This window comes from Sceloporus undulatus, chromosome 2 (assembly GCF_019175285.1).
Source record: "Sceloporus undulatus isolate JIND9_A2432 ecotype Alabama chromosome 2, SceUnd_v1.1, whole genome shotgun sequence".
Classification (NCBI taxonomy): Eukaryota; Metazoa; Chordata; class Lepidosauria; order Squamata; family Phrynosomatidae; genus Sceloporus; species Sceloporus undulatus.
The window spans coordinates 320,553,133-320,570,314 of NC_056523.1; the positions used below are offsets into that span (position 1 = coordinate 320,553,133).

At 41.6% G+C, this 17,182-nt stretch overlaps 1 protein-coding gene across 4 annotated transcripts in view; it reads right to left on the bottom strand.

Annotated features, from left to right (window-relative positions):
* CTIF (cap binding complex dependent translation initiation factor) overlaps positions 1-17,182 on the bottom strand; it is a 212,212-nt gene that overhangs the window by 87,885 nt on the left and 107,145 nt on the right. The gene's annotated exons all lie outside the window — the stretch shown is intronic.

The following is a 17,182-nucleotide window of genomic DNA, read 5'->3' on the forward strand; positions in this document are numbered from 1 at the left end:
GTTGTGACTGAAAGTTGTGATTTGGAAGGTGAGGGAAGACAGGTACCTTCATCCTGCTTGAAGTTCTTCATCCTGCTTGGAGTACCTCATTCTGCTCCAAGATCTGTTAAGGAAGAAAGTTACAGAAGCCCCATCTTAGATCCAGCCTGGAACTTTTGAAGTTGTAAGTCCAGTTAAACAGTTGTAAAGTCAAAACATTAAAGAAGACAACTCTTTCAGAATTCTGGAAATGACCCCCCCACCCCAATATAATTTATAGACAGACAGCACTTAGTAGGAAAATGTTTAGGCTAAAACTTTTTACAATGGAACAGAAGGGAGAAAAGAATAATTAATAAATAGCTCAAGCTCATACATGTCTATTCAGGAGTAAGTCACAATGTGTTCAGTGGGATTTGACTCAAGACAAATGGCGACAGCTTAAAGCCTCTAAGCAGGCTGTCAATGAAAGTTATTAAAGCAATAGGATAAACTGTAGAAATTACAGGTTGTTTTTATTTATTTATTTTTTATTGATTCAAAACAACATACATTGAAATTCCAACAAATCTGGTGTATCTCTATTACATCTTATTATCTGTTGTCCCAATTACAATCACCTATACCACATATAATCCATCCTTGCTTTCATTTCTCTTATTTATGTAATCCATCATAACTCATTATCCTATTTATTTATGTTATCACCCTTCTAGATTTCTTTTTCACTCATGTAATGTAATTATCATATTATAGCTTTCCGTTTAAATGCCAGTATTTTTTCAAAAAGTCATCTATAATCGTCCAATCATCCACCTCTTCTTTTTTGTTTTTTAATATCAATGTCAACGCATCCATATTCTTTAAGTCCAGTACTTTTTGTAACCATTCCTCTATGTCAGGTATTATCTTAGTCTTCCAATTTTTTGCTAGCAGTATTCTAGCAGCTGTTTTGAGGTAAAGCATAATTCTCCAGTATTTTTTTTTTCATTATCTTTTCCCAAAAATGCAGTCATATTCAATAAATAAATTTTCGGTAACATAGGATACTGTATGTTTAACATTGTTTGTATAATATGGTGTATCTTTTATTACATGTTGTTTTTAAGTGTTTATTGAACTAATTCAATCTTTCTTTACTTTTAAATGGAAAAAATAAACATTACTGCCACTGGTTAACTGGTCTCTGTCCTGCCCTGTATCCTCACAATTTAAAAAGGATGTTGAGAAACTGGAGCATGTCCAAAGGAGGGTGACCAAAATGGTGAAGGGTCTGGAAACCATGTCCTATGAGGAATGTCTTAGGAAGCTGGGGATGTTTAGCCTGGAGCAGAGAAGGTTAAGAGGTGATATGATAGCCCTGTTTAAATATTCGAAGGGATGTCATATTGAGGAGGGAGCAAGCTTGTTTTCTGCTGCTCCAGAGAACAGGACCCGGAACAATGGATGCAAGCTACAAGAAGAGAGATTCCACCTCAACATTAGGAAGAACTTCCTGACAGTAAGGGCTGTCCGACAGTGGAATGCACTCCCTCGGAGGGTGATAGAGTCTCCTTCCTTGGAGGTCTTTAAACAGAGGCTGGATGGCCATTTGTCAGGGATGCTTTGATTTGGATTTCCTGCATGGCAGGGGGTTGGACTGGATGGCCCTAGTGGTCTCTTCCAACTCTATGATTCTATGATTCCCACCAAAGCATGGAAAAATTATTTTTCCAAGCTGTGATCCCAACTCTGGTAATAATCATCAGTTTCACAGGTAACTTCCTATAAACATACAGTCGGCTCTCGATATTGGCCCTCCATATCCTCGTATCCTTCATAACCAGCTTGAAAATATTCCAGAAATTATAAATTCCAAAAAGGAAACCTTGATCTTGCCATTTTACGTAAGGGACACCATTTTACTGGCCTGAAGACTGAGCGCCCTCCCTCCATAACTGTCATCTTTCGGCCGTTGAGGGAGAGAGCAGGCCGGCCCAGCGTCATCAGGGGCTGGCCTGAAGATACAGTGTATCTGAATTGTAGATTTTTCTTATACTGTTATATAATTTTCTTGTACACCGCTATGATCTATTTGGAATAGCGGTTTATAAATAAAACATATTATTATTATTGTTATTACTATGCCAGGGTATTTAATGGGACTTGACCATCCACTGATTTTGGTATTCACAGGAGGTCCTGGAACCAAATCCTCCAAAAAATTAATATTGTAAAACAGCAAATATGGAAAACTACTTATACAAACTACACAACTAATTAATCTGATAAAGGAAACTTTGCTTTCTATGTTATTTCTGCCTCTGGTACCATTTTTTTCTTCTTTGTTAAAGAGGTAATAGCCAGGAACATACCTGCACACAACAGAGGTATACATGTAATTAAATTTAAGCTGTATTCACACTGTAGAAATAATGAAGTTTGAATCACTTCTAGTACTATGGAATCCTAGGGTCTGTAGTTTTACAAGGTCTTTTGCCTTCTCTGCCACAGTGCTGGTGCCTCACAAAACTACCAATTCCAGGATTCTGTAGAATGGAGTCATGGCAGTTAAAGTGTTGTCAAACTACATTATTCCTACGGTGTATATACACCTGCTGTGCCATCTTGGATGACAGAATTAGAGATGTAAAGATCTCCTTGAGGCCTTTTAAGGCAAGATGCATAATGGCAGCCCTGGATAAGAGAAAGATTTATGTGAGTCTCTCCATCTCTGACTGAGTGCTTCCAGAGGAAAGCAATGAGGCAGAATCTTAAAATGAGGCGAAGTAAATCCCTCCATTAAGACTAAATAATAGTTGCCAGTGCTGTAGTGGTTTGGTGTCAGTCTATGTACTTCTTAAACGTACTAGCTGGTTTTACATAATAAATCTGAAATCTCCTCTCTATACTTTTCAGACCTTGGCTCCTGTCCCCTACATCTTTTTGTAGTTCCAACTTTCCATGCCAATCTTCCTCTCTCCACAATGACAATCTATGGAGTGTGGAGGGAAGAGAATATAAATATATGCAAATCTGCTGAGCAGACATAAATTCATTCCTTTCAGAATCAAGAGGTTCACCGTTGGGTTTCCAGGCTCTTTGAATATGGATTCAGGCACTTGGTTTAGCCCTGTAGGCTTCGGCTGTGCTGGAATTTCTCTGTCTGCCTGATTCTGTTTGAGCCTCAGGGAATAGGTGTTATGGTATGTCTAGCCCTCTCTGAGATGTTTTGGGGCCTCATTAGTTTGTGTAAAGAGCTCTGTGGTTCTTGGAAGAGGAGATGCTCTCTAATAATTGCAAAGTATTATTTATTTTCTTAGAACTACAAAGCTGTCGCAACCACTACAGGCAGTAAAAGTCTTTTATTTATGCAACATAGTGCTTTCCAGACTGGCCGTAAAAGAAGCTCTGCAAAAACCATTCTTCAGATATCCATAACAATCCATTCTCAGCATCCCTAGGGGAGCCTTTCCTGCCACAGAGCAAATGAATCACTGCTAGAAGAACAGGGCATACATCCCACTGAAAACCATGATTTAAAATGGGCTTTGCAAATGATGACTGCTTGGAGGCAATTCTTGGTTGGTGCCAACCATAACTTGCCCTGTTTGGATGCCACACAGCAAACTATAGTTGCCACAGGGCATGGAAAGGAGAGGGCACTAAGGGGGAAGGAGAAAGAGGGAGCAGGAGAACTATGGAACATTTAACCAAACAATGATTTGGCAACCAGGCTGTGGACGTTTTGAACAGGGCACTACTGGGAACATGCTATTAAAATACTTGTTTCACTCTGTATTTAGAATGTGCACACACATGCACACACACACAACAAATATGGTGGTATTTTATCAAGGGTAATGGATGGGCATGATTCTGAATGATATGTAGATGTCCTTCTTTGCCAGAGGTCTGCAGCAGCAGAGTGCCAACTGACCTGAAAGCCTGTAAAGTTTCACTGTAAAACTTAACTCGTGGTTTTCTGCTATCAAATTACTACAGCATTGGGGTGTCAGGAACTCTTTATTGGAGGGAGAGGCGCTTAGCAAATTCTCCCAGGCACGAAACACATGAGCCGAATAAGGCAGCTTCTGGATGCTTTGGTGGTGTAGCATTCAAATGATGGATGACCCCGAAAGAGGCTGGAAGCTGCTCTGATGTCATGCTCCAGTCCAAATGACTCAAGTAAAAAGGAGTGGCGATATTCCACTCCTGGCCATGTGGCTTCGGACCTGAGCTGGTGGTCCATTTTGGAAGTGGGCCATGCGGTCACCGCAGTCCCAGAATGATCACGGCTGGAGCCTGCTCCTATGGGGCTGTCTGCTTCGCCTTCCGCCAGTCATCTGTGGGAACAGTCTATGCTAGGGGGAGTTTATGGTCTGAGCAAGGGGGAGCTTACTGATACAGGCTTGCATGCTCATTTGTGTCTAGTTTCTATCTCATTTGTGTGTAGTTTGCAAAAAAACAAAAACAGAAAATGTAAACACTGGGCTTACAATGTAAACTGGGACTCTGGCTCTTTTTTGAGGCAAGGAGGCTCAAGACTGGCAAGCAGGTCATTATAAATTGGCATATTTGTACAGCCAGCCTTCCTTATCCACAGATTTCTTTATCCAAGGATTCAATCATCCACTATTTGAAAAAAAAAAGACCTCAAAAATATAAATTCCAAAAAGCAAACCTTGATTTTGCCATTGTACTGTATATGAGGCACACCATTTTATTACACCACTGTATATAATGGGACATGAGCACCTACAAATTTTGGCATCCATGGGAGTATCCTGAAATGAAATTCCAGTGAATATCAAAGGACTACTCTATATCTATGAATGCATATAATAAACAGCCTAAATAGCCTGTCGATTCTCTCATAATATCTTGAGATTTCAATGCTCTCATCATATCCTGAGATTTCAATACTTAAAAATGCTTAAGTGGAGGGCTGATGTTAACTCTGCTTGTTTTTTGTGGGTTTTTCGGGCTATGAGGCCTTGGTCTAGAAGAGTTTATTCCTGACATTTCACCAGCAGCTGTGGCTGGCATCTTCAGAGAATGCTGGCATGGAAGAGAGAGGGGTATAGCCTTAGACTCCACATTTAACTCTGCCTGTTTGGATTTTATGGTTGGTCATAAGTTGGATGTCCAGTCAGCCAGAAGGCGATATACAGATTAGCTTACAAATGGCAAAGGACCCTCAACCCCTCAGTATAAAGAGATAGGAGTGGGAAACCATGCATTTTAGCTGGTTGAGTTTAAGCTCAAAATTTGAGAGGGGTGGCCCCCAACCGTTTTGAGCAACATATGGTCTAAGCTGTTATCTTATGTCCCTCTGGACCTTTTTATATGAGCTATCCAATGAAATCAATGTGGCATAGAATGCTCTCTTCCTGTCTCCTTCATCATCATTATACCCCTGTGAGATATCTTATGCTGAGAGAGAATGACCAGTTAATAATAATACTAATAATAATAATAATAAGCTTTATTTGTATACTGCTTTTCTGTGGACGATCAAAGCGGTTTCCAATATCAGATTAACAATACATAACACGTCATGACTCTGCTTCTCTCCCCTCAAGATGGTGGTCGGGAGGAGGGCTCTTCTTCTTGGCAGGCAGAGGTTAAAGGTCAAGACTGGGGTCATGGCTCCATAGACACAAAATCCTGGAACTCCCAAGAACTAGTCCAACACTATCCATTACTCCACACTGCTTCTGAGCATCCATGTCACATGGAAAGACCCATTTGTCATGCAGGGCTGTGCCAATTAAACAGTCAAGGTGAAACTCCCATTGGTAAGGTTCATCAGAATTTAGGAAAAGAGATGATGAAAATCAGGTAGCACTGAGAACAAATGTTTACTTGCTAAATATCTTGAAATATCTTGAGGTTTTACAAGAGGCTCCAAAGCTTACCTGCCCACAGCAAAGATCATGCAGTTGCTAATGCCAAAAGTCATAAGGAAAAAGGCACCACGGTATCCTTGTGGGATAGGACGGGAGTGAGTACTGTCTTTTGGATTTCCCTTGGGAGCATTTCATTTCAGCACAGACTAAGGGAAACCAGAGATGTCTGGAAACCAGAGATAAATGCCTTCATCAAGGAGGGGGCTAGACAGAAGAAGTGTGAACAGACAAGATTCCTTCTTCACTTCTGATGAGAGACACCTGAGAGAGGTGGGTGGAGCTGACACATGATGATGGAAACTATGGCATGATGTTTCTAGTTCATGAGGTCAGAAATAGAAAAGCTTGGAAAAGTTATTGATTTTAATTTTCAGCTCTTAGAAATACTTGCTGGTCATGCTGTTACTAAAAAAAAATCTTTTACCAGATCAGGTTTTATTCTCAAACCTTTTCCACACCCTGCACTCATCAACAGGACAGTAAGTAAGCAAGGGTCCATTCATACTACACAGTTATAGCACTATGATTCCACTTTAACTGCCACCATTCAGTCCTATGGAATTGTGGGATCTGCAGTTTATGTGCTTTACCACACTACAAAACCTAGGATTTCATAAGATGCTGTTGGCCATTAAAGATGTTGTTGGCAGAACTTGCAGACCATCCATTAGTACCTTCTCTGCATGGAGCCAAGCAAACTTGGTTTGTGCAGACAACTTACAATATGGACTTTATGATAATCAAGCTGACAAAAACTGCATTTCAAGGCTCCCACGATATGTGGTTAAAATTTATTATTATTCATTAAAAATATAGAAAACCTTAGGTTCTTCATGGGAGAAAGGAAATGGCTGGGGGGGGGGGGCTGGAATGCCTGGACTTGGGAAATGTAGTTGGCAGTGGCTCAAAGGGCTGCCTGTCTTGGTTCAAATGCTAAGGATGCTTAGACTTGGGAAATGTAGTTGGCAGTAGCTCAAGGGGCTGCCTGTCTTAGTTCAAATGCTAAGGATGCCTGGACTTGGAAATGTAGTTGGCAGAGGCACAAAGGGCTGCCTGTCTTGGTTCAAATATTAAGGATGCCTGGACTTGGGAAATGTAGTTGGCAGTGGCTCAAGGGGCTGCCTGTCTTGATTCAAATGACAAGGATGCCTGGACTTGGGAAATGTAGTTTGCAATGGCACGAGGGGCTGCCTTTGCTTCAATGCTAATGTTCTGTGGACTTTTATTTCCAATGAATCATATCTAATCCAGATTGGTGTATTTTTTATGCTTTGAAAGCCAAGACAAGTCTGCCTTGTTGTGACAATGATGGTGGTGGTGGTGGTGGTGGTGATGATGATGATGATGATGATATTGATACCAGCAAGCCTCTAAGGCATGGGCCCACTCTTTCTGAAGGCAAGAGAGTGTGACTTTCCAAAGTGTATTTTTTATGCTTCTAATGCCAAGACAAGTCTGCCTTGTTTTGACAATGATGATGATGATATTGATATCAGCCAGCTTCTGAGGCATGCGCCCACTCTTTCTGAAGGCGAGAGAGTGTGACTTTCCAACGTGTGTTTTTTGTGCATTTTTTGTGCTAACAAGTCTGCCTTGTTGTGACAAATATGATGATGATGATGATATTGATATCAGCAGTCCTCTCAGGTATGGCCAGTGTAAGTTGCTCTGATTTTTACAAACTCATGAGCAGTGAAGAAAAATCAAAGTACCTTGACCAAGTACAGTACACACTTCGGAGAAGTACAGTTGGTGTAAGAAACCTGAAACCGAGGGCAAATCCATTTCTTGTTAAACTACTTTGACATGTTAAATATGCATAGCCATGTTAAACCATGTTAAGTGTTAAACCCAAAGGGTTTGGTTATGCAATAAGCCTCTGAAATATGCAAGAGGCCATGTTCAATAAAGCCATGTTAAATGCCAAAAATGTGCTGTCATGTGTGTTTTGGAATGGGGAGGGGGGTTGGCCAGAAAGGGAAGTACATTTCTGCCATCTGTCTAGGAATAATGCCAAAATGTCCTCTCCTCCATTTTGAGCATGCCTAAGAAACATGCATTTATATTAATGCTTTTTAAAATTATTAATTTTTTTACTTGTTCGTGTATCCTCCATTTAAAAAATATGTCCTACGTTTGGGCCTAAATTTTGTCCTACATTTGTCCTGGTTTGGAGTTTGACAGTTATGGCAACCCTATTCATATGTTCTGTAGAATAATTCTTATAATCCCTTCTAGTCATGCTAGGTGGGGATGGTAAGAGTTTGTAGGCCGCAACATCTAACGATACAGATGTTCTCCATACTTGAGCTGGAGATCTAGCAGCCACAATTGAAGACCTTGGAACTATTTCAGAGGTGAGGGTGCTTAAGCCTGGCAGCCAGGTCATTATGAACTTTCCATATATGCATACAGGTTTTTAGAAAACAGCAAAAACACAAACTACATTGAATTGTAATAATGCCACCAACTAAAGGCATTAACAGTGTGAAGACACTGATAATAAACAAATGAAATTTTATAAAATTGTTTAATGCATAAAATTGACTTATCAAGGAAACGTGAAGAAAATATAAGATCCAATTAAGTAAATAGAAATATGGCCATACATTCGGAAATATCTGATTTGGAGTTCCTCAGGGAGCTCAAATACACAGGATTCTTGGTGATCCTAATCCGTGATGTCTGACCATCGGGCGGGGGGGGGGGAGTCATAGGGGAAGCTCAAGTCACATTTCCCTGCTGCCTTCTGGGGTCCATGGCCAGAATGACTGTCCTATGTGGTCTTTAGATGTTGATCAGAAAGTAAACGAATGAGGCCTGGGCTTTTCCTCACCCAAAACGCAGGCGCCAGGATGTAGTCCCGTCCCTGCAACCTCTTTCTGTCGCCACCGTTTGCTTGGTGTGCTCAAAACGGCAGAGGTTGCATAACATTACTTTCGGAAGAATATAAATAACTCACAAAAGAAAACCTCAAGTTTGTTGCAAGAAGCAGCCAGTCTGTGCAAAAATCACGTTACAATCTGATCTAGGAAATCCAGAATACTTTTCCCATGTTACGGCTGGGAAATGAACAATACCTTACAAGTGGATGTGACCGTAATTGTTTTAACTGATGTTATTTTAGTTTTGTTTGGGTTTACTGCTTATTTGTATGCATTTCCTCTGGTAGGGGTCACATTTAAAAACAGACTGTAGTATCTGGGACCCGCCCCATCCGCACAACCGAAATAAAATGAATACAGAAAAATATTGGGTATACTTTAAAAATGGACACCATCAAGACAATCACTGGGGACGGGGCAAAAGAGACAAAGGAAAACTGGGAAAGGGTCGGGAGGTTTCTTTGAGTGCAACACAGACTACGTGACTACTTAGAAACCACAATGGGTTTAACTGGACTTAGTTGCACTGTTTTTAAGCACTTCTATCTTTTAAACTGCATTTTATTCTTTTAATGAATTATGTGTGTTAATACTGTAATCATTTAATTCTATTTTAATGCTCATGTCTGTATGTTTTTAATTGTATTGGCTTTTAAAACTGTAAGCCACTTTGAACCCCAATTTTTGGGGGTCAGGAAAGTGGGATATAAATAAAGCATAGTAGTAGTAGTTGTTGTTGTTGTTGTCATCCCTGGTGAGTAGAGTCGGCCCTCTATATCCATGAAATCTTTCTCCATGGATTCAACCACCCATGGGTGAAAATATTCCAAACAGATATAAATTCTAAAAAGCAAAACTTGAATTTGCCATTTTATAAAATGGCGTTCAAGATAAAGCCATGTTAGTCTGCAGAATCAGTAGGTGGAGAGATCTTGTAGCACCTTTGAGACTAAATGGAAGAAAGAAATTGGCAGCATGAGCTTTTGTGGACTTCAGGAAGTAGATTGAAGTCTATGGCGGGATACACACCGCCATACAGTACGTATTGTATACGTACTAGGGTTAGGAAGGGGCGGTGCTTCCGCACCCCCCTAACCCTAGTACGTATACAATACGTACAAGATGGCGCCGGCCCTTCTACATGGCCGGCGCCATCTTTACGTACTGGACGCATAGCGTCCAGACGTGTCGCAGCGCTAATGACGTAGCGAATGCGCCCTTGGCGCTTCGCTACGTCATCCGTGCGCCGCAGAAAGAAGCTCCGAAATGGAGCTTCTTTTTTGCTCCGCGCGGGAGCCGCGCGGTTTGGATGCTGCGGCTCCCGCGCGGAGCAAATGGCGCCGGCGGGGGAACGCCGCAAAGCGGCGGTTTGTATCCCGCCAGAGATAGCTCATGATGCCAGTTTCTTTTTTTCAGTTAGTCTGAAAGGTAATACAAGATCTCTCCACATGTCATTTCACTAAGCCATTGTATTTAATGGGATTTGAGCATCAACAATTTTTGATATCCATGCGAGGTACTGGAACCAAACCCCAGCGGATACCAAGGGCCCACTGTATATGACTGCCTCTCCATCATACAATTTCCCAGGGAGGCAAGCATTCTATGGTCTCATCTGGAGACTGGAAAAGGTATTTTAGGAGTACAGCTCCCAAACTCCCCTTGCCAGCATGACCAGTGGGCATGAGAAGGTGGGTGTTTCCTTAAAAGCAAGCTCCTGATGTTCAAGGCTACAAAAATGAGGTTCAGGCCACCCAAAGGACCATATCTTCCCATATGAGCCTGCTTGGGCTCTAAACTCTTCAGGGGAAGCACCACTCTTGATCTCACCACATTCACAGGCATGTTTGGTGGGCATTCTCCATTGCTGCTCCCAAACTCTGGTATTCTCTTTCCTGAGGAGGCTAGGATTGGCAGCAAATGAAGGCCAAAAAAACCACCTATGCTGTTATCCTAACTATCCTACCAAGAAAGTAGAAAGTTTATCATCCATCTTGCGTAGTCTCTGCCAATAAAGCACTTTTGCCTGGGCTACTTATACATGTGTAAATGTACACACACCAGCCTCCGAAGTGTATTACATTTCAGTTTGCACAAACCCCAAGCGGGTCTCACACTGCAACTCTTGGCATCTTGTTTAAGAATCTGAAAACACACAAGTTGCTTGCATCTCCATTTCAGTCCAATTAGTTGGGAAATTGCCATGCAGGGGGAACCCTTAAAAACTAAGCCTGTAGTCTTCTGCTCAGTTTCCCTTCCTTGCAACTTTAAAAATAAATACACCTGGACTGTATGTGAAAGTTCTATATCTAGATGGAGAAAGAGAAGGGAAATAGGATCATTCCATGGGAACTCAGACAGATTTTTTCTTCGTGAGCTTTCTCCATTCCAGGTAGTCATTATAAGAATGGTGATTTAAGACGTTAACAACTGTTACTTGATTACTTTAAAAACTGGTACAGGAGTTTGTTTCACCCCCTTTCCCTCCACATCCTTCCCCCCCTTCCTTTTCTGTTGTGACATTTTAAACCTGTAAGGAGAGAATATGTTGATTTACTCAACAAATGAAAACCACTCTCTGGGCTTCTACAACTGAAGGTAGAAGGGAGGGGTTAAAAAGGTTTTGAATAAATAAATGATAGGTTTGAAAAATCAATTAATTTAGATTCGTCTTTGTTGATTTGTCAATTTTCCATGCAAACAAAGTGATGCTCAAAATTCTACGATAAAGATTTTGACCATATATAGAGTGAGAAATGTCAGATGTCTAAGCTGGGTTCAGGAAAGGAAGAGACACTAGGGACCATATTGCAAACATGGGCCCATTACAAACGGGCCTTTGCGGCGCCCCCGTCATGTGCTAGGGGTTGGCCGAGGACCTAGTGTCCACACCGGCCTCAACCCTAGCATGCGACGGGGGCGTAAAAATGGCGGTGCCCTATACACACGGGCACCGCCATTTTTACGGGCCGGCCGCATAGCGTCCGCATGTCGCACCCGGATATGACGCCGCGAGTGCGCGAGTAGTGCCTCGCGGCGTCCCATCCGGGGCACAAGAAGAAGCGCCATTTTGGGGCTTCTTTTTGCTCCGCGAGGGAGCCACGCGGTTTGGCTGCTGTGGCTCCCTCGTGGAGCAACAGGCAGTGGCGCGAGACCGCCCGTTTTGGGCGGTCTGTAACGCGCCATGGGCTGCATAATGGAGTGCACTAAATTATTTCTAAGACAAATCAGCCTGTGCTTTATAGACTGTAGCAAATGCTTTCATTGATTAAATCATGAACAACTATGGATTACTCTTAAATAAGTGGATGTGTTACAACATTTGATTGTCCTGCTGAGTAACCTGTATTCAGGCAAGAGGCTACTGTCAGGAGAGAACATGGAGAAACAGAACGGTTTCCAGCTGGCAAGGGGATCGGGCAAGGCTGCATACTATCACCTTGTTTAACTTGAACATATTATACATAAAGCAGGATTAGAATTGGAGGAAGTATGTATGAACACTGGAGGAAGGAACACCAACAGTTTAAGAGATGCAGACAACAACATACTACTAGCAAGAAATAGCAAAGATCTGGAAAGATTATTGAAGAAAGTCAATGCAGAAAGTGCAAAGGCAGGTTTAGAGGTTGACATTAAAAATGACCATAGATAATTTATGTAACTTTAAAGTAGATAACAAAGACACTGAAATGGTTCAGGATTTTCCATATGTAGGTCAATGATCAATCAGAGCACAGACTGCAGCCGAGAAATCATAAGAAGACTTAGGCTGCACATGCGCTGTAGAAATAATCCTGTTTGACACCACTTTAACCGCCATAGCTCAATGCTATGGAATTCTGAGGACTGTACTTTGTTGTTGGTGCCACAACAAACATATTATTTCTAGAGTGCAGATGCAGCATTAAGACTGGAAGGGCAGCTATGAAGGAACTAGATAAATTTCTGAAGTATAAAGATGAATGAGAATACTAAAATTATAATTGTCCATACCATCATATTTCCCATTCCTATGTATGACTGTGAAAGCTGGAGAGCGAAGAAAGCTAATAGGAAGAAAATCTACTCTTTTGAGGTGCTGGAGAAGAGTTCTGCAAATACCGTGGACTGCTAAAAAGATAAATGAATGGGTCCTAGAGTGAATCAAGCCAGCTCTCCCTAGAAGCCAAGATGACTAAACTGATACCATTGTACTTTGGACACATCATGAGAAGGCATGAATCATTAGAAAAGACAATAATGCTTGGGAAGGTAGAAGGCAGATGAAAAAGAGTAAGACCACATCCCAGATGGATAGACTCAGTCAAGGAAGCCATAGCCTTTCTAAGACCTGAGTAAAGATGCTGATGATAGGGTTGTGGAGGCTTTTCATTCATGAGGTCACCATAAATTGAAGTCAACTTTACATCAGTTAACAACAACAAATTGTCTTTGCTACTTGGACTCCCATATGAGCCTACCTGCATACTGTGGTTGAATGCTGAAGATGCTGACACACACCCAAATGCTTTCAGATGAAGAACAGATTGAGAAACAATATGAGATCTTTTCTGGCCAAACTACCAGGTGATAATAGAATCATAGAGTTGGAAGAGACCGCAAGGGCCATCCAGTCTAACCCCCTGCCATGCAGGAAATCTCAATCAAAGCATCCCTGACAGATGGCCATCCAGTCTCTGTTTAAAGACCTCCAAGGGAGAGTGTTCTACTGTTGACCAGCCCTTACTGTCAGGAAGTTCCTCCTAATGTTGAGGTGGAATCTCTTTTCCTGGAGCTTGCATCCATTGCTCCGGGTCCTAGTCTCTGCTCTCCTCTGAGGCTGAAAGAGTGTGACTTGCCTAAGGTCACCCAATAAGTTTACATAGCTGAGTGGGGATTTAAATCTTGATCTCCAGAGTCATAGTCCAACCGCTCAAACCGCTACAGCACGTTCCTAATAGCAACTGTAGCCCCCTAAAATGTACTCTCCTAGGTTCTCCACTCTGTGCCTTGTATGCTTACTAATTTTCCTTTTGAAGTATGAGTAGGCAAGAGTAAAAAAGAATTAAAATGAGAAGTGCATAGGACATGAAAATGACCATAGCATTATGTTAATGTAAGTTGAGCACATTCTGTGCCTTATATTCTTCTAGGAACAGTGATGGTGATGATGACAACACTTGGCTATGCCTTAGAAAACTCATATTACTGACATCTTCTAATTGGTGTGTTTGACTACCACCATTTCTAGCACGAAGCACAACACACATACACACACAACATGTCCCTTCCTAATGGTATTTGGTACAGTCCCTCCCTTGGAAAAAATTCCACCCGACTCCTACCAGTAAAGCAAAGGGAGATCTCCTACTAGCTACATGGAAAGCTGGAGGTTAATATAAATTCCGTGGGCTCAGAGGGGGAAAACAACAGAGCCACATTCAAAGACTGGATGGCAAGCCACATTCTCTTTTGTCTGGCAAAAGCCAGCTTCAGAGGGCTGAGTTATTGAGGAAGTTCGGGGAGGGTTATATTTGTTCCAGATGCACATTTCCTTTAACCTCTTGAAGTGGCACTTCCCAGAGAGGATTTTGCTCTCCATGCTTTGCTTTTCATTTTCATTTACACAAGGCCGGAACAAATAGCTTTAATCTCGCTCTTGTGGAGCAGGGGGGTGGGAGGGGAGAGATAAAGACAACCACGACTGCACCCAGCTCCAAAAACCAAAGTAGATGAAAGTAGGCCTCACACACACACACACACACACACACACACACACACACACACACACCAATTCTGGAAAGCTTTGAGGAATAGGCCAAGAAAAGGGCAGACAGACAGAGAAAAGGGGAAAATCCAGCAATTATGGCTAATGGGTATCTGCATCTTCATTTTTCTGTAATGATGCTGCCAGTATTATTATTTCATGTAAATAACTATATTTCATGTTGATTCTAGAAGATAGCAAATAACTGTGTTTTTTTAAAAAATAATTACTTCTGTAGAACTAATCCCTTTCCCCTCTCATTTATGGAGTAGGTCAGGGGTAGGCTACCTGCGGCCCGCGGGCCGGATCCGGCCCGACGAAGCCTTGGGACCGGCCCCAGCCTGGTCCTGCTGCTGATTGCCGCCGGGGCCTTTGGGGGGCAATTGTCTATAGAAGCCTCAGAAACATGCATTTATATGAACATTAACAAATTGGTTTCACATGTCCTCCATTTGAAAATTTTGTCCTACATTTGTCCCGGTTTATTTATATATTTAATTTTTTTAAAAAAATTATTTAATTATTTATTTTTTGGCTTCGGCCCCCCAGTTGTCTGAGGGACAGCAACCCGGCCCCCGGCTCAAAAAGGTTGCCTACCCCTGGAGTAGGTGGTGGTAGTAGTAGCAACAATTACAGTTATAACTATTATATATTTATTTGTATCTCACTTTTCAGAGCGCTAGCATGGCATAGTGGTTTGAGTGCTGGACTACAACTCTGGAGATCAGGGCTCGATTCCCTGTTTGGCCAAGGAAACCCACCAGGTGGGTCACACTCTCAGCCTCAGAAAACCTCATGATAGGTTTACTTTAGAGTTGTCATAATATGACACACAACAACAATAACATCATTCCACTTTCACCACAAAGCTAGGATTCAAAGCAGCTCATAATTTAAAAGAACTATACAAATTAAAACTTACAAAAAGTGAAGATTAAAATAGAATTAAATTATTCATGGCATTAAAACAATTTAAAACTCAAGTTAAAAGAATAAAATGCATTTTTTTAAAAATAAGGTCTTTCAAAGTCCACTTTATGCCAGACTGTTACCTAGGGCAGGTTACAGAGACCATACAATTGAAACACCTCTGTTGAAACAGCTTCACTGGCTGCCTGTTTGTTTCTGGGCACAATTCAAAGTGCTGGTTATGACCTATAAATCCTGATATGGCTTAGGCTCAGGCTATCGGGCAGACCATATCTCCCTGTGTGAGCTGGCTCAAGCTCTGAGATCATCAGGAAAAGCCCTTCTCTCAGTTCCACCACCATCACAAGCATAGTTGGTGGGGACACAAGAGAGAGCCTTCCGTTCTCAGTGGCATCTTCTAGATTCTGGAACTCCCTTACCAGAGAGGCCACAATGGCCCCCTCCTTGTCCTTCCATCAGAATAAAAACCCTTTTTATTCCAAATGGCTTTTAGAACAGGAATTTTTAAAACAGGGAATGGATTGCCTGGGAGTGTGGTGGAGTCTCTTTTGGAGGTTTTTAAACAGAGGTTGGATGGCTTTGATTATGTCTTCCTACATGAAATAATGGGGTTGAATGGCCCTTGGGGTAGCTTCCAACTCTAGGATCCTATGACTATTATTCTATGACCTTTCTAATTTCTGATCTTCCAAAAGGTCATGAAGACACATTTGTAGATGTAAGAACAAATGGGACAAATATTGTAAAACACAGTGAACATTGAAAGAGGCATAGAAATATTTCCTTATTTTTATACCACCTAATTTGATGAAGAGTTCTATAACATTCAAAAGCTTGAATACCTTTGTAGAATTCTAGTTAGTCTAATGAAATTATTGCTCACCTGTGCATTCCAGACCTTGTTTTGTTCTCAGCTATGACTGTTTATATCTAAGAAAAGCTTCATCAGCCTTTTTGAATGCAGCTACAGGTGGCTTGGCTATTGGTGTGTAAGGGGTTGTGGGAGTTCTTGTCGAAAAAAACCAGAGGGCCAAAGTTTCTCCAACCTTGTTATATGACTTTTGTACATATAAACAATATCCAGCATTGTGCAATTATCTGTGTTCAATAAACTATAAAATCCCAACAGCTAGATAGAGCTAAGTTTAAAATATATTGTACAGCCTGGTCATCTATGTAAAATTGCATGACTAAGTGCTCCTTCTTTCAGAGCCCAAAGGTTCTGGTGACAGCTCTCATCTACGGATGCCTTACTGTTGTGGTAGCTTTCCTGTAGTTACACTAGACTTTAAAAAAAAAAACATCCACAAGTCATTACAAGCTCAGTTTATTGTGCCACCTAAGAGAAAACTATATGAATACTTTCAAATGGAATTTGGTGACCATAGCAGCAGCAAAGGAGAAAGCCAACTCCACACTGTCAGGTAGAAAGGACCTGCTTGTGTCAGTTCTGCTGTCCCTGTTCTTCCTGGCTTTAAAGTGCCAGCTTCTCTCCATAGGCTGGCAAAAGATGCCAGAATCCTGATTTCCTCCCCCTGTGTGTGGGGCTTCTAGTGGACACTCCAACTGCACTCCTGATGGTAAGGAAGGTAGGTGGGCAAACAAGTTGGGAGGCAGAGCTGCCACAATGAAGATTGGAGAGCTTCAGTTGTTGTTACCCGATTTCAACTCAACATTTGGAAGAACCTCCTGATGGTAAGAGCTGTTTAACAGTGAAATAGTTGCTTAAGAATGTGGTGGAGTCTTCT